Here is a 27,899-nt window from a genome sequence, read left to right as displayed (position 1 = left end):
AACTCGTCATTATGACATTATGCTGCTAGGATAAGGAGGTGAATGTAGTTCGTTGGGACAAGGTAAGATAAGAGTATGGCAGTCCAAGGATACAGCTCTTAGGTTAGATTAGTTGAAGAACCTTAGGTTAGGTTAGGTAGGAAACAATCGGTTAGGTGATGTTCTTGTGACTGTAAAATGTGGTTTTTCACTCTGTCTCTACAAACTACAAAGGCTCCAGGATAAGTATCCTGCTTAAGTTTGAACTGGGTAGTATGTCCATATATATCCTTGGTATATCCTCAACCTTTCTACTCCCCTAAACTTGGCAAGTTGGGAACCGTTACCCCAAACCTAAACTTATTCATGAGCATCCCTTCTCCACTCACTCAAACTTACCTATTTGGTTGTTGTATGTGTACTGATCATATTTTGGACTGTAATAGTATCTGTGACCAGTAACAGGGTAGAGAAATATCAAATTGATTTGTTTTTTGTGTGTGAGATTTCTAAAGAAATATAGATTTACAACATAAAACTAGGTAATTCTTTGAAGCATGCCACACTGGGTATTAAAAAGATTAAACACCCATATGGAAAGAGCTTGTGAAAAGTTATATACTGTAAAATGTATCGTCATTACAGTATATGAGAGACTGAATGAGGTGGAATGAATTGAGATTGATAATTTTTTTTACCTAGAATTTTTCCTAAGTCAGGAGAGATATTTCCTCTATGGTAATGTTTACTTTTACAGAGCCCTTTATCTCACTTTTTTTATGCAATAAAGAAAGCAATTCGTTATTATTATAGAACACCTCGGGAAATCTTTGCTTCTGAAGAAATGGGGTCATATATAGAAAAACTCCTATTTTGTTCGAAAATGACCTTTATTCCCATCGCAAATAAATAGTTAAATAAGATATACCTTAATATATTCAACAGTATTTGGGGCACCCAGTGGGAACCTGGGGTTTTAGGTGGGGAAAATTTACAGGCGAATCTATATATAATGATAAAACTAACCTTTTCTTCTCTATAGAGACCTACATTATTCTGGGACGCTTAATAAATCTACGGAAAATTAATAAATACGAAAAATTGATAAATCTAAGGAAAATTGCAAAAAATATGTGGATCAGCTCTCCTTGAAATATTTATTTCTCTTTTGTTTACATTTTACAAGTCGGATATCTGCTTCCATTAGTGCTTTTGTGCATAGGTTGTCGCGCGACAATGACTTTATACTTCCTGTGCACAAGCCATCTTGAAAGTGTTAAATAATCACGTTTAGCCCTATTTTTGCACACCCAAAGTTCCAGGTTCCTACCTGTGTCCCTCTAGAAGGGAGTTCCACAACAGTAGAACGGCTCATTTTCAGTGGAAATTAAGGTCAAATTTGTTGGAAGCATAGTATTTACTGTAGGAAACTCTGTTTTCCCTATTAGAAATGTTGTCCCTTGTTATTTTATAATTTTACCAGCAGTTCCGATTATAGATTATCCTACCATTTGCCAGAACATAGGAGCAGTGATGTAATTTTGCAAGTGTAGCGAGCCACAGTGGAGCAAAGACCATTAGATGTTTTAAAATATTTCCCAGAAATAATGACCCACAGGCTGGTGTACATAGCTCAACGTGTACCACTTGCCAGAAAATAGGACTGGTGATGTAATGTTGATTTTGCGAGCACAGCTAGCCCCGTCGGAGCAATAAACATTAAAATATTTTTAAAAATGTCCCCAAAATAATGAATCACGGGGCTTTCGTGCGTAGTGTGCCACGATAAAGCAAAAAATATTAGGACGTGAAGTGAATGGGGTAATTATGGTTTGTTCCGTAACCGAAATACAAACCACGCTATTTACATTGGGTTTACCTTTTAGCGCAGCTGAAATGGCGAGCCATTAGAATTTAACGAGGGTGTATTACCCCCGCGCTAGTTAGCGGGGGGGTAGGGGAGTGGTAGCTAGCTACCCCTCCCCCCCTCACACACCGGTGAACTTCTTCACTTTCACTTTTGGCTCGGACATGGACAGACGTCTCTGTCTTTGTCCTCGCTTGGCAGCCATTGTTGTTTTGTCTTTACTTAATCACTTACTTTACTTTTACTCAATATATATGTAAACATTTTTTCGCGTTTATGTATATATTTGAGTATAGAAATCAGTAAGTTTCCTTTTCAGAGTTTGTGCTTGTGTGTGTAGTGTACGATATCTCCGTGGAGCCCTCGGCAGTTAGGCCACCATGGTGTAATATCATGGGTCGCGATCGAGTTTGACTTCGGTCTTTCTCTCTCTCTCTCTTTGAGGTCGTTCACCCTTTTACTACGTTATTTTTACTACGTCTGAGTAGCTTCCTTCCCGTGTGGGTGGGGTTGCTACGCTGTATGTTTTGTCTCAATTAGTTTATGAATCTAATTGTATTTGTTGATTTTTCAGCTTTGTAGAACGATTCCTTTCGGGGTTTTTGTTCTTTCTTTAGTGTTCATTCATTTTTAAATTACATAATTACATAGTTATATAATTATGATTGTTATAATTCTGTGTTGGTTACAGCTCTCCTTCCGTGAGCGTAAGTGGTTGTGAGGGCACGTGCCTGTTGTGTAATTCTTGTGTTCCTTTCCCTCGGGATTCCTCTTCGGAGCCTTCCCGGGGTAATGAATGTTAACTAATGATTTTTGTTTTTATTTTTCACAGTTACCGATCTAGTTCGTTTATGTAATGTGACAATGGAGTTAGCTGTCTTGTTGAGGCCTAGGGATTCGGCTGTTGCTGCCTCCCCTATAGATCGTCAGGGGCTTGTCTCCTTCTCCTGGAAGTACTCCTGTGACGATTGACAGCTCTCCAGTTCATTTTAGAACACTCAGGAGGCTCGCCTCCTTGGGGGGGGGGTAGCTTTCCTTCCGAGGGAAGTTTTCCTGTCCAGGCTTGAGTTTTTTCTCCTTTGGGGGTTTCTTCTCTTGCCTTTTTTTCGTGCGACTATGCTCTTGGTGCTGAGCGGTCGCACCTGCAGTTACGCTCAAGGGGCTGGGCAACTGCAGGAGCCCCTCTTCGGAGGATTGCTCTTTTTAGGTCACTGGCTGACCCGTCTCTTCTACGAAGTGTTTCTCTTTCGTTCGCGAGAGAGTACACTCATAGAGACTCCTCTTCGGAGGACTCTTCTGCTGTTGTTGCTGTTGGCCGCCTTCGCCGTAAAGCTCACCGTCCGCTACGTTGTAAGGGCCTCCCATCTCCCTATAAGGGTGCTAAGAGGCGCCTTTTTGAATCTCCGTATGCAGCCTGCAACTCCTCCTTCTTGACCTTCCGCCCCTGGTGCAGATGGACAGCAGTTTGACCTCGTCTTCCGACGGACATCGGTCTTCCGACGGACAACGGTCCCTTCGGGGCAAAGGGTTGCCTCCCACGGGGGTGCTACCCTTGCGTGTCAGGGTTCCCCTGCGCGCCCTTCTGCAGTGGCCTCTCCTGCTCAGTGTTAGCGCACAGGCGCTCTCCTGCTTATCACGTTTTCCGGATCGCTAGCGCTCTCCTGTTCGCCAGCGCTCTCCTGTTCGTCAGCGCTCTCTTGATGATCGTCGCTGCTGTTCCTGTTGGTTCCTGTTACGTGCCCTGTGCGCCCACGTTCGCCCGCGCAATCTAGAACTTCGGTTCAGGTCTTGGACAAGGACTCTTCTTCTACGCACAGGATTCCATGCATTGCCTTCTGCTCGCCAGCGACCACAGACGCGTCAACGTTCGCCTGCTCGTCAGCGATCTTCTGCGCGTCAACGATCGCCATCGATCTGCCACACGTGTCAGGTCCCCCGGATACCATCAGTAGCGATCTAGCGCTCGCCTGCTGTGGACCACGATCTCTGGTAGCTGAGTCTTGCCGTAGGTCTTCCTCCTGCTCGCTAGCGCTCACCTTTACTTCTGTCCTTCTGTGCGCCAGCTTTCTTCAATCGCCAGCGCACATCTGCGCGCCCTTTCCTGCCACGCACCATGGGCGCTAACGTTTTTTCCTGACCGTCCAGGCTCGCCTGATTAACAGCTTGCTTCAGCACTCTCCTTCCTGATGCACCTGCGCGCCTTCTGTTTAGCGCGATGCGCGCTAACCATCCCTAGTCTCTTACGCGTCAATGATCGCCTGCGCGCTAGCGTTTTGTTAACGCACTACCGCTCGCCAACGCGCCGTCGCTTGCCAACGCGCCTTCACTCGCCTACGGGCCATCACTTGCCAAGACGCGCCATCGCTCGTCAACGCGCCATCGCTCGTCAACTCGCCATCGCTCGTCAACGCGCCATCGCTCGTCAACGCGCCATCGCTCGTCAACGCGCCATCGCCCGCCGACGTGCCATCGGTCTCCTGACCGCCTGCGCTCACCCGCGCGCCCACCCACGTGCCTGCTCGACCGCACGCCCACGTGCCCGCGCAACTGCACGCCCACGTGCCCGCCCGACCGCACGCCCATGTGCCCGCGCGACCGCACGCCTACATGCCCGCGCGACCGCACGCTCACGTGCCCGCGCGCCTGCGCACATGCGCTCCAATGTTCGCCCGCGCGCGAACCAACGGTATTCCATCGCATGGACCAATGGTGTTCCGTCGCGCGAACCGACGGTGTTCCGTCGCGCAAACCGACGGTGTTCCGTCGCGCAAACCGACGGTGTTCCGTCGCGCAAACCGACGGTGTTCCGTCCCGCAAACCGACGGTGTTCCGTCCCGCAAACCGACGGTGTTCCGTCCCGCGAACCGACGGTGTTCCGTCCCGCGAACCGACGGTGTTCCATCGCGCGAACCGACGGTGTTCCATCGCGCGAACCGACGGTGTTCCATCGCGCGAACCGACGGTGTTCCATCGCGCGAACCGACGGTGTTCCATCGCGAGAACCGACAGTGTTCCATCGCGCGAACCGACGGTGTTCCATCGCGCGAACCGACGGTGTTCCATCGCGCGAACCGACGGTGTTCCATCGCGCGAACTTCGGCTCGGTTCCTGCAGTATCCATTGCTCGCCTGTGAACTTTCGGATTCCGACCACCAGCTCTCGCCCTTCCTACCACGTTTGCCCTCCTTCTGCGCTCCCTCGCGCACTTTCGTCTGCGCTCCTGCGTGCCCGCGCATGGGCGCTTCCACATTTGGCCATGCGCAAACCATCGATTTACCATTGCGCGAGCGCCAGGGCGATTGCGACAGCGATTCTCGTCAGGGTTTCGCAACATGGCCAGCCTGGCGAGTCTTCTGGAGCATATTTCCAGAACACGGTCTTCACCCCGTAAACGCAGAGCATGGCACATATAAGAGCAGGAAGAATCTTCAGGGAGGTCTGAGCAACATTCTTCTTTCCAGAACCTGGGTTAGCCCTTCCTCGTCATTCCCTGGAAGGGTCTTGCCTGGGAGCTTTCCGTTCTCCGTTGGGCAAGGGGTGACTGGTTTACCCCTTCCTCTTCTCCATCTCGTGAAAGGGGCTTACCAGGTCCTTTCCCTCCTCGGTTGCGATCCGAGGTTTTGTACAAGGAATCTCCAGGAAGTCCATGGGTACTTTCCGCCTCTCGGGCTCAAGCACCTTGGCGTTTCGTCACCAAGTTTCGAACTTGCGGGCAAGCTCGAGGTTGGACTATCTAGACGCAGTGACCGAGGGCTTCCTCTCGAGTGTCTCCTCCGTGGATGTCGACAAGCTCAGAGACTCTTCCATCCTTGGGAAGAGCTCGTTTGTGCCCAAGGATAGGGACATGGACAGCGGTTGTGCGGAGGAAGTCGAATTCCGTTTTCACTCCTCCAAGGCGCTTTCTTCCAGACCCTGCAGGCCTCCAGCGCCTCTTCTTTCAGCCTCGTCAGCGTAAGTTATCGGACCGGCTACGGCAGCTAAGGCAAGGTGTCCAATAGCAGTCCCCTCCTGTCAGGGACAGGTAGCACGGGAAGATCTCCTGGGGGGACATAATCCTAAAGGGAGCGGCAGAATTCACAAACTCTAGGATTGACAACCCCCCCCTTGCAGGTCTCACGCTGGGAGGATGCCTAGGGTATGCTGGGAGGATGCCTAAGGTTACTCATCCGGATAACAGCTTCCCGATGCCGATACCTGCACGATATCCGTGATCAGCCAAGGATATCGCGCCTCGCTCTTACCATCTCTCCGTCTCTGTCAGCGAATTCAGTTTCACTGAACGTTTATGCCATGAGGTCGGCAAAAGTTTTGCCCGTTTGGGCAGAATGAACCATGCCTTAGGAGAAGGTCCTCCATAGGATCGTCGACGGCTTCACCCCCCCGGCTTCTTCAGTCGATCCTTTCTCGTAGGAAAGCATCCGAGTCGGGAATTCCGTAGTCGACCTCTCAGCTCTGTTCAAGTTTGTCGAACAAACTTCGTCCAGCGTGGAACAGCAGAATCGATCAGACTGGTAACGAGGCGGCGGGACTCCTTAGGCCCTGGGTCGGAAGGACGGGTACTTCCAGTTTCCATTCCATCCATCTTAGAGGAAGCTCTTGGAATTCAGCCTAGACTTAAGATGCGGTGTGGCGATCCCGCCGCGGCATCGCAGGTTTTTCCCCAAAGAACTCTCCCTGCTTTCCTCATGGCCACTCAGGAGCAGGCCTCCACCTCCTTCGCCTTTGGAGGTCTGGCCAACTCCGGTAGGCTCGGGTTCGACCGTCTTCAACGCCGGGACAAGCTTCCGGGTCCTTACCATGAGTGAGGGATCATGGTAATTTGCTAGGAGCATTCTCTACTGCCTCAACATCTGGGGTATCTAGCCATGATATTGAGTCAACGGCCTTACCACGTTGGAAACACCGCTTCTCGTCCGATCAGCGAAGTTAAGCAACGTTGGGCTGGTCAGTACTTGGATGGGTGACCGCTTGGGTATGCCAGATGCTGTTGCCTCCTTCTCCGAGCCTTCCCTTCAGTTGACTGTGGCAAGGCTGAGGAAAGTCGCAGTACCTGTTCTCAGTCAAGCAGAGCTTTCAGCCCTACCTTGGAACGTTTCCTGGGTCTCTTTTCCTCATTGACCCGTCTAAAGTCCCGAACGGTAGCCTCAGGATAAGTTCCCTGTGGGGCGGCCCAAGTTCCGGTGGTATCAAAGCAACTATTAACCGAACTTTTTGGCCCCTAGGGGACCAGCGGAATGTTTAGACCTGCAATGGGTGTTGACCTATGGAACCTCTTGATGGGAGTGGATATTCTCGTCCTTTCCCCACATTTTGATGCTGTTCTCGGACTCGTCAAAGAAAAGGGGGCTGGCGCATGTTCCGGTTCAGGCCTATGGTCAGGACCTGAAGGATACCTCTCCATCATTCAGGCAGGCTTAGGGGCCGTAGTCTGGCCCCTCTACAGATCCTACAGTTCCTGCCGAGTCGGTCTCCGTGCGCGACGACTTCATGGTACTGGCGTATTCCAACCAGCAAGGGACGCATTTTCATACCTTCGCATCTTGCAGTAGAGATACTGAGATGATCCGAGTTCCTCTCTATACCACTATCGGCTCGCTCATTCTGGGCAGAGGAATGTTCTCTCCTACTATCTGGGCAGAGCCTCGCAGATAGAGGGTACCTGGGGGTCTTTGGCCTTGAATAGCCAGCAAGTCCTGGCCTGGGGGACCTGATCACGACAGCCTGGAACTTCTAGCTTCCGCTGTTCTTCCCCCAGTCTCAGACCCCAATACTCTTTGGCAAAATGCTTTCTGGTGATGGTGGGACAACATCGACGCCTACGTCTTCCCACCATTGTTTTCTGTTGAGAATGGGTCTCAACAAGACCAGTTTGTCTGTCAACCTTTCGATGGCCCTGAGAGCTCCACTGTGACTTTACGCAGAACGGTTTCCGGACCCTCTGCTTCCCGTGACGGAACTCCCGGGAGAGCTTCTCCCACGGCACAGGCTACTCTAACAACCACACTACAATATCTTTCACGAGCCGTGGCATCGCTTCGACTTCGCGTCTGGAGACACTACGCCGCCTCCTCAAGAAGAGACAACCCGCTACAGTCGCGGAGCGGAGGTCGCGTCACCTGCGATAGTCATCCGCAGGGGTCTACCAGGCAAAGTGGAGAGTCTTCTGTGGTTGGTGTTGTGGGAGAGATACCTCTTCCCTTGAGGCCTCCTCTCCAGCAATAACGGACTTATTGCTTTTCGGCGGGAGGAAACTCCTTTCCGCTCTCGGCAATGAAGCCTGTCGCTCAGCCTTTCTCTGGCCTTCAGGCTGAAAGGAATAGACTTTTTCCTTCCCGCTGGACCTTTCTTCGCTCATGCGAAGCTGCGAACGTCCCTGCCCCCAGTCGGAGTGAGACCTCCATGGAGCATGGTTCGAACTTTTAGTCCCTTAAAAGATCTTCTCAAGAACCATTACGTCAGGCCCCTGATCGTATTCTGTCTTGGGGGACGGTGCTCCTGCTCACTCTGGCCTCGGCCAGTGTGTAAGCAATCTTCTTGGTCTCGTACGACTCCGCCCTTTCTAAGGAATAGGGGAAGGCAACATTCAGGTTCGCTCCTGAGTTGTTTGCTAGACTCAGAATCTTGGGGTCCTGGCCCTTCGGTTCAGCTCCTTCAAGATTTCGAGTCACCATTCTGTATCAGATGACCCAAACCTTCTCCTTCTTGCCAGTAAAGGAATCAAGGGGTTATCTTTGGGAACAGCTGCAGTTTGTCCTCACGTGCAGCCGGGTTGGGAGCACAGGAAGGAAACGGGAGAGTCTCCAGTATACCTCTTCAGCTCGGACTCAAGGACATTCATCTCGACCTGAATCCAGACCCTCCTCCGTCACGTCGCCCTACAGCACGATGTCGGATACATCGCAACGTCCCTCGCCTTCGAGTAGTATTACTCTGTGACGCAGGTTCTACAAGCTGGAGTCTGGAAGCGTCTAATGACCTTCGCAGCCCGCTTCCTGCAGGACGTGACCCACAGGAGTATTGATACGTTTCTATTGCTCTGTGGTGGCTACACAACAGCTGGTCTAACCTCAGGCTCCTTTTTGGACAGGTAGCAGAAGGTTGAGGGCATTGTTATCAGGTTTTAGTCTGCATGAACGAAAGAAGTATGTCTGGCCCTTACTTCTTTCTTCATCTTCCCCTCTACTGGGGAAGCAGCATCCTGGTCTCTGCATAGCTGACCTCAAACCTCTGCAGGTAAACCATGCTTCCTTGTGTTCCGAGTATTGAGTCAATACTGTCGCGTCCCCCATACCCTGACGAGGTGGTATTGGGAATGTCCTAACCCAGAGTTCCTTCTGGAACTCCAGGTCAACTGCCTTGGACGGGTCACACTTCTTCCTTCACACACAAGCTTATGTAGGCCACACGTTTCCTTGCGGAGTAAGGAACTTGTGAGGTGCAGGGACTCCTTTTCTCGAGTGCGACTCACTCGGATTCCGAGTCCCCGGGTAAAGCCAAAGCCAGTATGGCTGGGGACTTTCCACCCTTCCTAAGGGGTAAGTCAACCAAGGTAAATAGCGTGGTTTGTATTTCGGTTACGGAACAAATTCGGAGATAATTTGTATTTTTCCTAACCATACAAACCTCAGTTATTTACACATATTTGCCTGCCAGCCCTGTCCCCCAAGACAAGTCCTACCTCTAAGTGAAGTGAAGCAGTTCACCGGTGTGTGAGGGTGGGAGGGGTAGGTAGCTACCACTCCCCTACCCCCCTGCTAACTAGCGCGGGGGTAATACACCCTCGTTAAATTCTAATGGCTCGCCATTTCAGCTACGCCTAAAGGTAAACCCTATGTAAATAGCTAAGGTTTGTATGGTTAGGAAAAATACAAATTATCTCCGAATTTGTCATATTTACATAGGTCTGATCGCTACGCTACCGGCATATATTTTTCGTGTGCGTAAACATGCTCACAAACATTTTAACAATGCTACAGTTAGTTGATGATCAATTTCTTAGGCAATAACGTTGTTAATTATCGCACATACATTACAATATTCCCTCAAGTGCGCTCGGGCTCATTTTTTGAAATTTCCCCAGAGACAAGGAAGTGACGCTTGCGCAACCGCATGCGGGCAGGCGATATTTTTTACCGACAGGTTATATATACCATCAAACAATTAAAACTCCATTCTGATAATCATTACTTTCGATTGTTATATTCCTTATGGAAAGTCAGGTTATGCATTACCCTTCTACCTTCCCATAACCAGACATTGTTGGCCTACCCTCAAGTAGACTCTGCCTTTATTCCAGGCAGTTCCTTCCCAACTCTCAGATCGGCCGTCTTAGTATAAAAAATACTTAGACTCCTAAACTTCGGCAATCTTCCTTCTTGCGGGGAGCAACTACAGGGGCTGATCGCCTTTTCCCCCTGTGGGAGTGACTGACTTCCCTCCGTATCCTGAAGGGACAAAACGTCTCGTTAGCTGCTGCAAGACAGCTTGCTGTCCCTGGCTTCCATCGATGAGTCTCGTAGGCCTTTACTCTTAAGGGTCATTGCCGACATCGATGAGGCCAGATCTTTTGGAATCAGTACCTCATGGGTGGTAACCTCTTACAATGGAGAAACCTCTTGTAGGCTATAATCCTTTGGAGTTATTATCTTTTATCATTCCTCTTGGAAGATGTGACTGAGAAACTTCTGTTCCTGACAAGAGAAGGACGAGCCTAATTGGCTAGCACTCTTAACCCCTCTCCCAGTGAGGTTAGGGCTTAGGAACGCTACTATCTACGAGTTTCCCTATTCACTGACAACGATCCTCGCACCCTCATAGAACCTTCTTGTCACAACAAACAGTTGAGGGAGTTTATAGCCCAACAACAGCCACTTTCTAAACCCCCTCTCACCACAACAGACGGTTGAAAGAGTTCAACACTCGCTCATATCTGCGCGTAACCCAACACTCGCTCATATCTGCGCGCCTAACCCAACACTCGCCACACTCACCAGCCGTGGTGCTCAATACCTCACTCACCCACTCGTTAATTGATGTATAGTACACAAGAACAGTAAGAACAGCGCAAATTGCTTCATGCTATACATATTATGACTTCGTCTTCTCACCTGGAGTTACCTGTAACTGTGCAACCTTTGGTTTCCCATATTGTACAGCTATACAATAGAGTTATCATGCACTTATAAGTTACCTGCAAAGGCGAATGCGCAGACTTCCACATCGACACAACTGTACGTCAGTGCTCGCAAACGTTCGACACGCTCTAATGTTCCTCTAATTACTACTATTACTACTACAACTACTACTACTACTACTACTACGACCTTCACCACCCATTACTGTACAGTTAGCCCCCACTCTTCGTGAGGGTTAGGTAACAGAGACAAACGCAAAAAGTGCAATGCCGCTGGGATAACTCCTAACCTAACAACTCGCTGCCTATTGCCTAAACTCGGATAATTACCACCCTGAGTACTGTTTGATATTGGTTTTACTACCAAGTCATTTGTAATTAGATTAGTAAGCGTGCACTACATTTGGACATGTGTACACTACGTACTGGACACAGTAAGGCTACAGTACAGTAGTCGTTGCCCTGACCGGAGCTATAATTTTATCAAGTAATCATCATACACTTACAGTATAAGAGCAACACTGTTGTTCCGTCTAGTAATACTGTATAACTCTCGGTGATACTGTAGTGTATATTACTGTAATATATGTACGGTACTATCACTACAGTAAAGCTTAACTGTGCTGTAATTGTTCACTGTTTTTAATCGGACGACATGACACTGCGCACATGGCCTATATTTACTGTACCATAAACGATACTATACTGTAATTCTATACTGTACAATATGTATACAATTTAAGATTTACTAATTGTAGGCCTACATATTTTATACAACGACAACTAACCATTTTCATGTGAAGTTCTACGCAGTCTTGAAGCATGACGCAACTCCTGATGCGTAGGCGTCGTCTCTTGCGCAACACTGTAGGAAATCACATATCTACAGTATATTATCCCATTGCGTCAATAAGCGTAGGAGATGATGATGAAATAATAAATAATGTTCAGGAGTTTGGAAGTCTTCATAGTGTGACCAGTGATTCAGATCAATGGCTAACTGGTCCAGTGAGGAGCTTGAGGTGCTACCTCAAGAGAACTGCAGGAGCTTGCTCCCGAGTGTCGGCACTCTTAGTTAGCATGGGAAGGTCAATAGGAGGTTCACCGAGAACACGACCTCTGCCTGGATTTGCAAGGTCATAGACCTAGCGTTGAACTCTGATCCTTCTCCACAAACAAGACGATCCAGAGCTCAGATGCTAGGGGCAAGGGTACGTCTCTAGCATTCAAGGAAAACTACTGTGACGCAGGTCCTATAAGCAGGTATGTGGAAGTGTCAGACAACCTTCACCGCCCACTACCTGCAAGATGTGACCCACAGGAACATGGGGAGGTTCTCCATTATAGTGGCTACATAATAAATGGTTTAAACACCTCAGGCCCCTTGATGAACAAGTATCAGATGGTGGAGGGCAGAGTTACCCAGGATTGGTGGGATGAATGACAAGAATGACTGGCTCTTTCTTTCATCTTTCCCTCTTGGGGGTAACAGCACCTACGGTACTCTGCTAGGTGGCCTCCTCTGTGTGCAGATAAAACTATTTCCCTTAGTAACCTGATATAGAGATACTGTATATACTTGTAGTGTCCCCATACTGCCTGGCAAGGTAGGATTGGGTGATGTCTATGGTGGTGGCTTCAAAGATTCCTATATTTCTCAGAATTCCTACCTAGGCTAGTCAAAGTGGTGATATCACACAATCATACATATTGCTCAGTCCACTGAAGCGTGCTATTGCACGTAGAGTTTAGCGAGGTGTCAGGGTTTTCTCCCTTATACATGCTCCATACGTGAAAAACCGCAGGTCAAAACCCAGCCAGTTGGTTAGGACTTCCACCCACCTAAAGGGTGTGTCATCCTTAATAAAGAGCGAGAGGGTTTGTATTTAGTGTAGGAACAAATGACAAATTTAAAGTAATTTTTATTTTTTCTAACGATACAAACATGGAGCTTTTTTTGCAAATGTGGCCTGACACCATGTATCCCCTGGTAAGTCCTGCCTGCAAACAAAAGTGTCATAGAACACATGTATTTGAGCAGGGTAGCTGGTACTACCCTCCAACCCTCCTAAGTGATGGTAGATTAGTTACACGTCGCTAAAAGTCTTATGGCTAGTCTTTCAGCATTGCCTAACCTAACAGCGTCAGATTAAAGTATTGTACTTTGTAAAAGTTGAATACAAACTATTTGCTCTCTACTATGGGTACAGTATATGTTTGCAGTGCAGCTGGAACTATACATAAACTTTTAACGCGAGGTGTCTACGACCCTCAGCTAGTAAGCGTGGATAGACCTTCCACCCCGGTTACACACTCGCCAAGTATATTACGTCACTTTTGTTTTTGGCTCAGTAGAGTGGAGATGTGCTGAGTTGCTTTCCCGTTAAGCTTAATAAATTTACAGGTTGTATAACTGTCTATTATTTTTCTCTTACAGGTGTATCTAGCTTGCTGAGGATTGCGACAATGCTGGCTTGCCCGGGCATTGCTGCCCCAACTTGTGGCACATTTATGTCCACGAAGGAGACTGATCTTCACCACATTGGTCTTGCGTGTAGACAACTCTCCTGCACACAGGCTTCTCTTTGTGGGAAGGGGCGAGGGTAGTTTTCCTCCTTGTGGGAGTGGTATGGTAAGTGATGAAAGAAGTCCAAATGGGATCCTTTTCCCTCAGGGCCTTCCTTGAGGATGGAGAGTTTTCGATCTTTTTCTCTGGTGCCTCCGTATTCTTGCTGCTGGCCCTGCTATTTTGGCCTCCTTTGATGGGTGATCGAGCAAGAGCGACATCTATTTAACTCCCAGACAACCTTTGGGTTCTGATGTCCCTGTCATTTCCTCTAGCGCCTGCCACCCATTTGAAGTCTAGCTCTCTTGACACCTTGCGTCATTTGGGGCCTTTGGGATCTTCCACCAAAGAATGGCACTTTGAGTTAATGAAGGTTGAAGCACTGCAGGAGCCGCTTAGCTGCCTCCGTAGGGGCTGGTTACGACTTCTCCCCCCTCCGAGCCTGGAGTTCTTTCCAGCAGGCCAACTGCCCCATTGTTATTATTATTATTATTATTATTATTATTATTAATATTATTATTATTATTATTATTATTATTACAAACCAAGTTGGAAAAGTAGGATGCTATAAGCCCAAGGGCTCCAACAGGTTAATAACCCAGTGAGGAAAGTAGTCACTGAACAACTACAGTGCAGTAGTTAACCCCTTTGGCAAAGAAGAATTGTTTGGTAATCCAGTGTTGTCAAATGTACTTTATAAGGGCAGAGGAGAATATGTAAAAATTAGGCCAGAATATTTGGTGTATGTTTAGGCAAAGTGAAAATTAACTGTAACTAAAGAAGGATCCAGTGTAGTACCGTCTGGCCAGTCAAGGGACCCAATAACACTTCCTCCACAGCTCCTGCAGGCAGGTTCTCCTTAGAGGTCCAACCATGCTCGCAATCGCCCAGGGATGAGTGAGCAAGCTAAACTTCCTCAGCCCACTGAGTCCTCTCAGCTGGAGAAACTTTGTGTTCCTCCACCTTACAAGGTTGGTCACCCTTCTCACTAGCTTGAGAGGGCTTCCTCTCTTGAGTGGTCCCCCTCTTGAGTTCCTTGCAAGCGGGTATGTAACTCGTCACTGCCTTGTTGTAGCTTTTCGGAGCACCTTGGTGAACGCTGGCAACCGAATCTTAGAAGTCAAAGCCCCTTTTCACTATGCTTTCAAGGCACAACGAGTCTGAGTCTCTCCCGATTGCTAGGTCCTCCTATGTCTTGGTTCGCATGCACTCATGCACTCCGCATCACGTCGGTCCCGGCTAGTTCTGATGTTCACGGGCGCAGGCACACGTTCACAGACGAGACAACCTTGCTTTGCTTGGCCCCTTCCGAGGATGAGCACCCTACTTTCAGCATGCATAAGGCAACTTGCCAACTTCCTGCAAGAACTCATATGTGTGTTCGTGAGCCTGTTGGTAATGCTTTGGCTTTTGAACTAGTAGCCCTTTCTATCAGAGACTAGCACCCTGGTGCTTGCTTGCCATCCTCACACACGAAGTTCTGGCTAGCTAGTTCTTGCTTCTGACAGAGGTCTACTTTTTTCTCTGGCTGCAGTGATTTGCACATGTTGCACTTTGCACGTGCCGAAAGAAGTTGGTCCCAGTGGACAGCGTGCTCACAAACAACGCTCGCCAAGAGCTCTTGTGGCCGTTCTTTTGTTTGCGAAAGATGTTCCATGGTTTCCGGAGCTTGTTACGACTGTTAAGGAGGCTGTAACCGTTCCTGGTCAAGCCTGATCAAATCCTCCTCTTGGTGTCATGATCTTTTGCAAATTTCAACTCACTTTCGGACTTAATACGTATGAGTACTGATACTAAGCGTGCTCCTACTCCACCCTCTAAATTTCCAACGATATCTTTATGCAAAGCTGGTTACATCAAGCTTGATCCCCAATTGGAAAAACTTGGCACTGTCCCAGTTCAACTGACGAATAGATGATCAACTGATGAATAGATGAAGGAGACCGGGGCAGGGGACACCTCCTCCAGAGGATACCTTTCACCTGAGGATGAGTAGTGGTTTGAGGTCTCCTAGGGAGGTCTTATGTATGGAAAACTACTATACTGGCTGTCTCTGGTGGAGTTTGCGAGTGTTGAACCATCTGCTTCACCCCCGTAGTTAGTGGATCCTCGGAAGGAGGCTGCTATCTCCTTAGCGGCTAAGGCTCAGGAGCGGAATGATACGAGAACTCATCCAAAGAAGTGGCCTTCAAAAGTACTTGAGGTTCCAGATCAACAGAAGGGTGCTTTCAATTCAATACCTGTCTCGTCGTTGCTTGTCGTTGACGAACATGACCCAACCCAGGCTCCTATGGGTGTTAGTCTGGAGTTGTACGAGTCAAAAGACAAAACTTTTGACCACTAGGACTGCATTCTGCCTCAACCAGCTAGCCCTGAAGTATCCACCAATGTTCAGGGGGAGTGAGATAATTTCTTTATGCAGGTGTTGGGCTGCATAAGGAAAATCAATGGATTGGGCCACCCATCATATTCTCCTCTTGAGAAGTATATGGTCCTTGACCTCTTCTGCCTGGCCCCCACAAGGGTGCCTAGTAGGAAGAAGGTTATCTCCAAAGACCCTGAGACTAATGAACTTTCTGAGGGTGAGTAACTTTTCACGGTTACTAACTGCGCTGTTGGTTCGGCAAAGGAAGTACAGTGAACCCTCGCTACTTCGCGGTTCGACCATCGCGGATTCACCACTTCGCGGATTTTTTCCATAACCCATATATATACGGTAATATATATATATATATATATATATGTATGCATGTATTTATGTATATATGTAGGTATGTATATGTGTATACATATAAATATATATATATATACACACACACACACACATATATATATATATATATATATATATATATATATATATATATATATACTAAAGTAGGAAGATGTGATGTAGTTCTAAGGGAAAAGTATGGGAAATATGTCTGGGTAATAAGCAAAGCTCTACCTCCAGTTTGTTTCTTCATTATGATCAGAGATAAATGTAAACAAAACATTGGTTGCCATTTTTTATCGTGCTTTTTAGCGTGTTTAGGAAATGCATGATATAAAATCACCTTTAATATTTGTGCCTGTTTTAGTTTAGGGTACTGTAGTACATGCATTAAGTGTTCTGTACATTAAAGGGAAGTTTGTTAACAGTACTACGTACAAGGGAAGGTTTTAAAAGTCTGAATATACATGTTGAATAAATAGGTAAATATGGTGTCACTACTTCGCGGATTTTCACCTATCGCGGCCGCGACTGGAACCTATCTACCGCGATAAACGAGGGTTCACTGTACAGTACTATGAAGTACTCCATGATGACTTCGCCTCTGCCTTTAGACCCAGTGGTTTTGGCATTGGCATACAACTAGCCCTTGGACAAGTTGGTGGCATGGGAAGTAACTTTCTCGGCTGTAGAAGTCGCGAATATGGTGCAGGTTGTAAAGGCTTTTTTGTTCTCACCTGCAGAAGCCACGAGCATGGAGCGGGGTGCAAATGCCTCTTTGCAAGCCGTTTCGTGGAACGACTACTGGTCCGGCTTAGTTGGCTACCTGATAGCTAGTGAGGATTTGGCTGAAACAGTCGAAGAGAAAGTTTTGAACACTTTACTTTCTGTGATGAAAGCTGTCGAGTTTCTTGCTCTCAACATGGCCAACGAGTAGAGGAAATGGATGCTGAAACTGTGAGCCTATGTCATTTCAAGGTTCCACAGGCAGGTGCCTAAGAGAGAAGCACTCAGGGTACGTAACTTGTTTAACTCGGAAGACATTGATGCAGTTGTAGAACGCTACGGAAGGCGAGTCATGACCCCCACCTCCACAGGGTGGTGACATCTTGCTTCCACTCTTCAGCACCATCTGCGCTGAGGGCTTCCCCCCATCCACAGACATGCTCATAGAAGAGTGTTAAAGGTTTCAAGGTAGTCCAGTGTCATGAAGCAGCCCTTTTCTGGCAAAGGCACTAAGGGAAGAGGAGGTAGAGATGAACACTCTCTCTCTCTCTCTCTCTCTCTCTCTCTCTCTTTTCCTTTGACACAACATCCAGTGATGCCCTATTCCATCACAAGGGGATCAGTAAAGGATCTCGCCCTTCAGGCTGAAGCTCAGACCATGTTGGAGAGGGGCGTTCTCCAAGAGGTCCTCGTCGGATCCCCTGGCTTCTACAGTTGACTCTTTCTTACATCAAAGGCCTCTGGATGCTGGAGACCAGTCGTCAGGCTCTCTGCTCTGAACAAGTTTTTCCATCAGACTCAAGATGGAGATGGCAGAAACGGTCAGAGAGACTGGCAGACCAAAGGACTTCATGCTTACACTTGATCTAAAAGATACCTAGTTCCACTCCCAATCTATCCTGCATCAAAGAAGTACTTAAGTTTCATCTTTCTCAAGAAGATTAGTGTTTCAGGTAATTTGATTCAGCCTGTCCAATACACTCGGGTGTTCATGAGTGTGTTCATCCTAATCTCAACCTGGTCCTATGTCAACAGCATCCATCTGCTTTATCTAAACGATTGGTTGATTCTCGCAGGCTCTGTGAAGACACTTCTCTGACACAGAGACAAAATTCTCTCCTTTTGTCTCAATTTGGTACACCCAAAAAGGCAGGGTTTTTCCATTACAAAACAGAATAGAGAAACTTAGCAAAGTGACATGTCCCTGCCTTTTGCAAGACTTGCAGCAAGCACACCTGTAGCTGACTCTGTTGGGCCACCTGACATCCCAGGAGCTTCTGGTGCCCAATGTCTGTCTTCGCATTTGGTTTCTCCAGTGGCAATTAAAGACCTTTAGGTCTCGGCACAGTGATCATCCGAACTTTTGGGTACCAGTAGGATCTGAGCAGTAGAGCAACCTGAGTTGGTGGGTAGCAGATACCAACCTCATCAAGGGATTAGATCTTCTCTCTTTTCCCTAAGATTTGATGCTCTTCACATATGAGTCGTAAGAAGGGTGGGGCTCACCTGTTGCAACACAGCCTCTGGACTATGTTCTGATTCCAATCGGAAGTGCCACATAAACCTCCTGGAAATGAAGGCGGCCTTTCTTGGTCTCAAACTCTTCCAACAGCTCCTTTTTGGTCACTCCTTAGTATTGGTGAGCAACAGCATGACAGTAGATCTAAACAAACAATGAGGTACATTTTCACGGCTGCTTTGTCAACTAGTCGTAAAAATTTTGCAATGGACGGAAGACAATAAGATTTCCCTATCAGCTCAGTTTAATCTGGGCTTAAAAGACATTCTCGCTGATAAACTAAGCAGAATTACCGAGATAGTTAGCTCCGAATGGTCTTTATTTCCTCGCATAGCTAACGAAGTCCTGACTTTGTGAGTTTGCGATAGTAAACCTGTTTGTGATTTCTCTCAATTGGAAACTTTGTGTACTGCTCACCAGTACCAGATCCACAGGTATCTGTACAAAATGCCTTCCAATATCTGTAGGACAACCTAGACATATACATGTTCCTCCCCTTCTGTCTGTTGAGGAGACTCCTCAACAAGGTAAGGCATCCCACAACCTTTCAATAACCCTAATAGCTCCGATGTGGTAACCAGAAGAATGGTATCAAGACCTTCTACTTCCGCTCACAGAGGTACTGAGGGAGTTACATCCCCTACTTGACCTGCTCCAGCAGCCACACACAGATATACCACAAGGCAATTGCTTCCCTACAACTTCAATCCTGAAGGGTATCCAGCATCTCTCGCTAAGAGGCTTTTTGCATGCTGTGGCAAAATGGATGTTTGGATACCTATGTAAGTCTTCTATCACTGTCTATCTTGGGAAATGAGTGAGCTATGCCACTATCATCCTCATGATAGGCACTGTCTCAGGGGCTGGGAAGGAAAGAGTTCCTGCTGGAGACGCTATCGGCTCTTCTCCCACCAGAGCAGAATAGTTTCTTTTCTTATGTGCTATGCCCCCATAGCACACGCCTTCTCCTCTCGTGCTTGACCACCTCGTGAGCCTCACATAGGAGACATAATAGTGAATCTTGCATTCACCCTGCCCTCCCTCTGGGACATGAACATGCTTGTCCTTTTCAGTTTGTTTGTCCATCAGAGGTTTGGAGTCTGACCTTGTGTATATGTTTATTTGTTCACTCTTACTCTCTCCTGTAGGACTCTCATCAGCCCTACAAAAGTCCTGGAAGTGCCAGTGCGTACAGGCACTTGAGCTCCCAAGCTCTTCAGAGTTGTATCTTCATTGCCAAGAGGAGAGCATCTAAGAGCATCCCCTTTCTGCTACTCTAAATAGCGATTACGGTTGCTTTAGTTCACCTATACGCGCCCTTTAACTCGCTGCTATCCTCCCTCACCTATACCTGAGAAGCAACGATGCACTATTATATGCATCGTCCAACAACATGCTCCTACAGAGAGTGCTCAACTACTTACAGGTAGAGGGCAGGTTAGCTTCCTGCCACAGATGTCACTAATAAATGAGCCATCATTGCACACTCTTCAATCATGCTTGCCATCTGAATATAGGTTACAGGTAACCACTGACACTACAGGGTACCCGATCTTGCTGAACTTACTTGCTCCTTGTTCCTCTAGGTTGGCATCTAGAACCCTCCCATTTTCAGGAATCCTCACCTGAGAGGATTAGAGCATGAGCTCCTTAGAGGATTTATCCTCAATTGCAAGAATTGGAAAATAGGTTTGTGTAGGTAGAAAAATACAAATTACTTTCATATTTGTCCTTTTAAAGGAAAATTTTTTTTTTATTTGTGTAGGAACAAATTCAAATTTTAAAAGTACAGTAATTTGTATTTGTTCCGTAACCTAATACAAACCACGCTATTTACATGGGGTATTATTTTGGCGGAGCTGAAATGACGAGCCATTAAATTTTAACGAGGGTTAACTACCCCCTCGCTAGTTAGCGGGTGGGTAGGGAAGGGGTAGCTAGCTACCCCTCCCCCCTTCACACATTGTGAATAGCTCAATTCACTTTTGGCTCGGGTGATGATCAGACGTTTCTGCTCTCACCCTCGCTTGACAGCCTTTAATCTTTTTCTGCTTTCTTCTTAAACAGTTTCTGTGTGAAGTTGGCCTCGACTCTATAACAATGCGTACTTGCCCTGGACTTCCTAATCGCCCGTGCGGGACTTTTATGTCCTCTATGGATACGGATCCTCACGCCCTTTGCCCCCTTTGCCGAGGTCAACGGTGTGACAAGGAAAATGTGTGCAGTGAGTGCAGGGAGTGGTCTGCCTCCCAGTGGGAGAAGTTCGGCCGTAGGCGCAAGAAGAAGTCCAAGAGAGACCGATCTCCTTCGAAGGTGACTTTGAAGAAGGAGGTCTCTAAGGACTCCTCTTGCGCCGCCCGAACCTCCTCCGAAGGTCTCTCTCGTCCGGCTTCACCTGTGAAACCGCCGAGTGAGATCGCAGGCCCTAGTGGTTTTTGCCAACCTCGGGGTGGTGGAGAGGGCGTGGCCTCCCTTAGCGAGGTTGTTCCCTCTACTCCCCCGGGGGAGGATATTTTATATTTTGATGAATTTGACTGTACGGTATCTAACCATGGTTTTTTTCAGCTTTGGGCTTCCTTGGGGCTTAAGGGCACTCCCTCCAAGGAAGGCCTGTTTGACTTGTTGCAGCTGGGGGCTGCAGTCAAACAGTCGCCGGTAATTCCGGAGGTTTATCCTTCGGACTTTGTCGACGCTGTTTTGACTGTCCCTTCTGACGGGACAAGTCAAACCCTTGATCCTGCTGCCTCGGATGTTGCTGAAGACTCACCTCTCCCTTCCGCGCAGCCTTCGAAGGGGAAGGTGGGTCCTCCGGTCTCTCCTGCGAGCTCGTCTCCCCCCCGGGGGAGTGCGCTTTCAGAGACACCTCTTCGAAGGACCGATGACCCTGACTCCTTATCCAGGGGTCGCATTCGACGTAAGGCCCGTAGGCCTCTTCGAGAGAGGGGGCTCCCTTCTCCCTATAAAGGGGTGAAGAGGCGCCTCTTTGGGTCTCCTTCTCCTCCCTCTGCGGAGGAACTACTGTACCTCGTCAGGAGGTCATACCTGCAACATCCCTTGACCTCTCTGCGGATCGTTCACGATCCCCTACTCCTGCCAGATCTTCAGTGCTGCCGTCACCTGTAATCCTGCAGGCACCATCCCCTTCGGGGGAAAAGGACTCGGGGGTTAAGTCCCTGGCCCCTGCGCGCTTGCGTGCAGTTGAGCGTAGGTCATCTTCGTCACCTACTCGTCAACGATCTCCTGCTCGCCAGCGCTCCAATTCGCCAGTGATCTCCTGTGCGCCAGCACTCTCCTGCTTGCCAGCGCGCCCCTGGGCGCACTCTTCATCTTGAGTATGATCAACGCTCCCCAATGCGCCAGCGATCTCCTGCTCGCCAGCGCCTTTCTGGGCGCGCTCTTCAGCCTGTGAAGGACCAACGCTCCTCAATGCGCCAGCGATCTCCTGCGCGCCAGCGCTCTCCTGGACATCCAGAGAAAGTACAACACCTTCCAACGCGCCAGCGATCTCCTACTCGCTAGAGCTCTCCTGCTCGCCAGCGCTCCTTAGGGTGCCCCCAGCCTGAGAAGCAACAACTTCCTGATGGGCGCACTGCGCACCATCACTCTCCTTCGCGCGCGTGCAAGCACGCACTAGTGCCTGCGCCTGTTGCGCGCCCACGCTCGCCAGCGCCCTCAAGATCTTCTAATTCAGACGCTCGCAAGGGTTCACCTTTGCCTCACTCGTCAATTCCTGCACGCCCTTCGATTACTGAGCGCCTCTTAAGTTTGGCGCACCCACGCCCACGATCTCCTACAGCTCGCCCTTCACGCCAACACGCCGTGGGGCCTGCAGGTTCTAAAGAAGGGGCCTCTCCTTCATGCACCCCAGTCACTGACAGATCTGCATGCCACCAGTTGAGGGAGACCAAGTCTTCTAGGAGACATCTCTCTCCCTCCCACCATCACCAGCGCTCTCCTAAGAGGTCGCGCGCCCACTTGCCAGCTCGTTCTCTGGAACGTTCTCCTACGCGTTCATATGCACTCTCTCCTACTCGACCTCGTGCATACCCTCCTGCGCGCCATTCACCTGCGCGCCCCCACGCGCGTTCACCTGCGCACCAATCACCTGCGCGCCACCACGCGTGGTTCTATGGTCGCCATTCTCTTACGCGCGAACGCTCACCTACGTGCCATCGCGCTACCTCGCCTGCGCGCCTTATCGCCACGCTCACGTGCGCCCTCACGCCCCCACGCCCGCGCGCGAAACTTCTTTCACGAGCTCTCCCGGGCGCGGCATCGTACCCGCCCGTGTGGGTCGTACGGATCGCGAGGATCATCAGCAGGACACTCCTCCTGGGAGGCGTTCCCAGGATTCACCTCCGCACAAGAGGAGGACAACGGCAGAACAAGAAAGATCGGCAGAGAGGTCTAGGCAATCATCTTTTTCTTTTCAGGAAGGCCCCGTGGTCTCCACTCCTAAGGGTCGCGAGATCCCCTTTTCTCCAGCGGGGATTGCTGACATAGCGTCAGTTACCCGTCTACCATGGTTCCGCCACATGATCAATGCTGTGGTCCAGGCTATTAAGCCTTCCAGCACTGATCAGGGATGGGGCCCTGTGACGGGTTCTCCACCGTTGAAGAAAAGGAAAGGAGTGGGCTTCGTGGTGACTCCTCCCCAGGAAAAGCTGGTCTCCAGGAACCCCATCAGGTGGCCCCCTTCTCCTTTTCCAACCTTTGCAGCTCCACCCCCTCCTGTAGATGAGTTTATCTCGTCCTTGGGGGATTCCTCTAACTCGGAGAATTCTTCCTTGGCACCAAGGGTAGAATTTTCTCCGAATAGAGGAGGGGTTGCACGTGAGGAGGGGTTGCACGTGAGGAGGGTCCTCCTCGGGCGTCTTTGTTGAAGTCCTACTTCCCTCCCAGGAGGGAATCGAAGGACACCAAGACTGTTCCAAAATCTTCATCGAGGATTCGTCAAGAGCCAGCTATCCCTGGGGAGGACGTCCACGTTTCTCCCCAAGAAGACCTCTTGGGGATGGGAGACTTAGCTGCCAGTCCACCAAGAGGAGAGCACAGCGAGTCAGAACATGCGTTCTGGCAGGTCCTTGGATTGATGAGGGAGCTCAACAAAATCAAGGACCTGGAGACAGCCCCTCGCGAGGGGAAAGACACCGTGCTTGACGAGGTCTTTGGTGCCCAGAAGCCCCCCAAGACTAGTGCGGCTTTGCCCTGGTCTAAAGGGGTGAAAGGCGCCAGAGACAAGGTCAAAGCTCAACTCTCCGGTCTGGCCTCCTCAGGACGTTCTTCTGCCGGGTTCAAACTCCTCCCACCTCCTCTAGTCCAACAGAGGAGGTATTTCGAGATCGACGGGGAGTCTTGCATGTCTCTTCCACTCCATCATTCCGTGGAAGAACTAGCAAAGGGAACTTCTTTCGAGAAGCTCTCTACCCAGCAGGTGACGTTTGCAGCATCAGAGACCTAAAACCTGGAAAAAGTCTCGAAGAGTGCCATGCACACAACTTCGTGGCTTGGGTCTCTGGGCATTCTATTGCGATCCGAGGATCTGTCCAAGGAGAGCAATAGGAAAGCTTTGGAGACCTTCCTCCTCTCGGGCACTCGCTCTATTGAGTTTCTAGACCACCAGGTCACTAACCTGTGGGCCAACATGATCCTCAAAAGACGCGATTCAGTGTCCGAGAGATTCCATCCGAAGATCCCCACTGCAGACGTCAGCAGGCTCAGGCACTCCTCTGTTTTTGGAGGGGAGTTACTGGAGCCTCGTGACATTGAGCAGACGGCTGAGAGGTGGAGGAGATCGAACCAGGACTCTCTCCTCCAAAGGGCCCTGACATCTCGGCCTTATAAACCTCCAGCCCCTCAACAACAACGTCAACAGCAGCCTCGCAGGACACCTAAGCAGGCTCCGGCAGCTAAGACAAGCGTGTCTAAGCCGCAGTCCTTTCAGCCGAAAGACAAGAAAAGCGGCAAGTCCTCTAAGGGAGGTAGAACTCCTAGAGGAAGCGGCAAAGGTCGCAACCACTAGGAGTGGCAGTCCCCCCGTGTGTCCACCTGGGGGGGGGGATGCCTAAAAAGTTGCGTGCAGAGATGGCAGCAACTCGGGGCCGACCCTTGGACGGTCTCTGTGATTGGTCAAGGGTATCGCGTCCCGTTCACAACATCTCTACCTCCCCTGACAGCGATTCCAGTGTCGTTGAACTCCTATGCCTTGGGATCGGCAAAGGGGTTGGCCCTCCGGGCAGAAGTCGAGACCATGCTCAAGAAGGATGCTCTCCAGGAGGTCGACGACGGCTCCCCAGGCTTCTTCAGTCGACTCTTTCTTGTAAAGAAGGCGTCTGGAGGCTGGACACCGGTCATCGACCTCTCAGCACTAAACAAGTTTGTTGTACAAACTCGTTTCAGTATGGAGACAGCGGACACGGTCAGACTTGCAGTGAGACCACAAGACTTTATGTGCACTCTGGATCTGAAGGACGCGTACTTCCAGATTCCCATCCATCCGTCTTCCAGGAAGTACTTAAGATTCAGCCTAGACGGCAAGACCTACCAGTTCAAGGTGCTGTGTTTCGGTCTCTCCACGGCACCCCAGGTGTTCACCAAGGTGTTCACTCTGATCTCGTCGTGGGCTCACAGGAACGGCATCCGTCTCCTTCGTTATCTGGACGACTGGCTAATCCTGGCAGACTCGGAGTCGACCCTTCTGTGACACCGAGACAGGCTTCTGGAAGTTTGCCAAGATCTAGGGATCTTGGTAAATCTCGAGAAATCCTCTCTGCGCCCTACGAAGAAACTGGTATACCTAGGCATGAAACTAGACACGATTCTCCACAAAGCCTTTCCGTCAGACGGAAGGATAGCAAGGCTGAGGAAGGTAGCAGAACCTTTCCTCAGACTAGAAGAGCTTCCAGCCCAACTGTGGTTATGTCTCTTAGGCCATCTATCATCTTTGGTTCGTCTTGTTCCAAATGGCCGCCTCAGGATGAGATCCCTTCAGTGGCGGCTGAAGTCACGATGGAATCAGGGAAACGATTTCCCGGACTTCCTAGTTCCCATAGGACCTTCGGAACGGGCGGATCTTCGATGGTGGCTGGACGACGAGAACCTACGGAAGGGAGCAGATCTTCTCGTCCTCCCCCCAGATTTGACTCTGTTTACGGACGCGTCAAATCAAGGGTGGGGGGCCCACATTCTGAACCAAAGAGCGTCAGGCCTTTGGTCAGAATCGGAAAGGTGCCTCCATATCAACCTGCTAGAATTGAAGGCCGTTTTTCTGGCTCTTCAACAGTTCCAACAAACCCTGGCGGGCCACTCCGTGGTGGTGATGAGCGACAACACCACAGTAGTGGCTTATATCAACAAGCAGGGAGGTACCTTCTCGCAACAGCTATCCCATCTTGTAATAGAGATTCTGAGATGGTCCAAAACCCGCTCGATCTCACTGTCAGCTCGCTTCATTCCTGGCAAGAGGAATGTCCTCGCCGACAGCCTCAGCAGGGCGACGCAGATAGTGAGTACCGAGTGGTCTTTGGATCCTCAGATAGCCAACAAAGTCCTGACTTTGTGGGGTTCCCCGTCTGTAGACCTATTTACGACAGCCTTGAATTTCAGGCTGCCCCTTTACTGCTCTCCAGTCCCGGACCCCAAGGCTCTCTGGCAGGATGCATTTCAACACAGGTGGGATAACATGGACGTTTACGCCTTCCCACCTTTTTGTCTGATGAGAAGGGTGCTCAACAAGGCCAACCTATCGGTCAACATCTCCATGACTCTCATAGATCCGCTATGGCATCATGCGGAATGGTTTCCGGACCTTCTGCAACTCCTAACGGAACCCCCAAGAGAACTCCCTCCACGTCACGAGCTACTCAAACAACCACATTGCAACATCTTCCACAAGGCCGTAGCTTCGCTTCAGCTTCACGCCTGGAGACTATCCAGCGACTCCTCACGGAGAGAGGATTTTCTCAACAGGTTGCGGACAGGATGTCTCGACACCTGCGAGAATCCTCTGCCAGCGTCTACCAGGCGAAGTGGAAAGTCTTTTGTGGTTGGTGTCGTGGAAGGGGTATCTCTCCGCTCGATGCCACTATTCCAACAATAGCGGAGTTCCTTGTATATCTTCGGGAGGAAATGCGCCTTTCGGTCTCGGCGGTGAAAGGCTATCGCTCAGCCTTAAGCTTAGCCTTCAGGCTGAAAGGAGTGGATATTTCCATATTTCCTCTTCGTTGGAACTTTCTCTACTCATACGCAACTACAAGCTTACTTGCCCCCAGTCGGAAGTCAGACCCCCTCCTTGGAACGTGGTTCAAGTGCTCAGGGCTCTGAAAAGAGCTCCCTTTGAACCATTACGCCAGGCGTCTGATCGCCACCTAACGTGGAAGACGGTGTTCCTACTCGTGTTGGCCTCGGCCAAACGAGTAAGTGAACTTCATGGTCTCTCCTACGACGTTCCCCTTTCAAGGGGATGGGGGGGAGGTAACGTTCAAGTTCGTCTCTGAGTTCATTGCTAAGACTCAAAACCCTGGGGTGTCGGATCCAAGATTCGACTCCTTCAAGGTAACGAGTCTACGTTCTGTAACAAGTGACCCAGACCATCTGTTACTGTGCCCAGTCAGGAGTCTGAGGCGCTACCTCAAAAGAACAGCTGCAGCCCGTCCTCATGTGCAAGCTTTGTTTGTGAGCACAGGGAGGACAAAGAGGAGGGTCACCAAGAACTCCATCTCTTCATGGATTCGCAAGGTGATAAGCAGCACCTCTGACCCCCAGTAGGTTTTCCCGTCGGTCTCCTATGGAGGCCACTTGGGTAATAGTGGTGGCCCTTTAACTGGAGCAAACATCTGGCTCTGGGCAAGGAGATCTTTCGTTTCCCTGAGTGAAACTGGAGGGCCTCCACCCAGGAGGAGTCTTTTGCTTCTTCTTTACAGATGTATGAAACTTTGTGTGTATTGTGGTCCTCCTCAGAACATCAAGGAGTAGTTAGTGAAAATGGTTGCTACGAGGACACCTCAGGAGAGTGTTGCTGCTCCTGCAAGAGATGTCATTGGTTCTTTTCCCTTCAGTGCCCAGAGGAGGGATTCCCTCTCTAGGCTCATGCCTTCGAAGCCGCTCACCTCCACGTTAGTGTATCGACAGTGCTTTGAGACCACCGAAGGAGACATGTCTCCTAAATGCTCTTTTCACAGAAAATTTGCTTCATGAAAGGACCTAATATTGGCGAGCATGCCTTCCAACAGGTGAGTAGAAATATGTAACTACTTTCCTTCACCTGAGCAGTCACATGTGTTTCCACAGGCACCTCAAGATTATCGCCATGCAAAGTACTGTATCTATTGCAAGCTAGGGCGAGTGCCTTCTCCTGAGCGCTGTAGCTCTTCAGAGCATGATACTGAAAGGTGATGA

The 27,899-nt window shown here is 49.4% G+C and overlaps 1 long non-coding RNA gene and 1 pseudogene across 2 annotated transcripts in view; both read left to right on the top strand.

Moving 5' to 3' along the window:
* LOC137638750 (uncharacterized) overlaps positions 1-27,899 on the top strand; it is a 278,791-nt gene that overhangs the window by 389 nt on the left and 250,503 nt on the right. The gene's annotated exons all lie outside the window — the stretch shown is intronic.
* Positions 6,722-6,839, top strand: LOC137638931 (5S ribosomal RNA; annotated as a pseudogene).

Source organism: Palaemon carinicauda, chromosome 3 (assembly GCF_036898095.1).
Source record: "Palaemon carinicauda isolate YSFRI2023 chromosome 3, ASM3689809v2, whole genome shotgun sequence".
Classification (NCBI taxonomy): Eukaryota; Metazoa; Arthropoda; class Malacostraca; order Decapoda; family Palaemonidae; genus Palaemon; species Palaemon carinicauda.
This window is presented reverse-complemented; position numbering and strand designations above follow the sequence as displayed.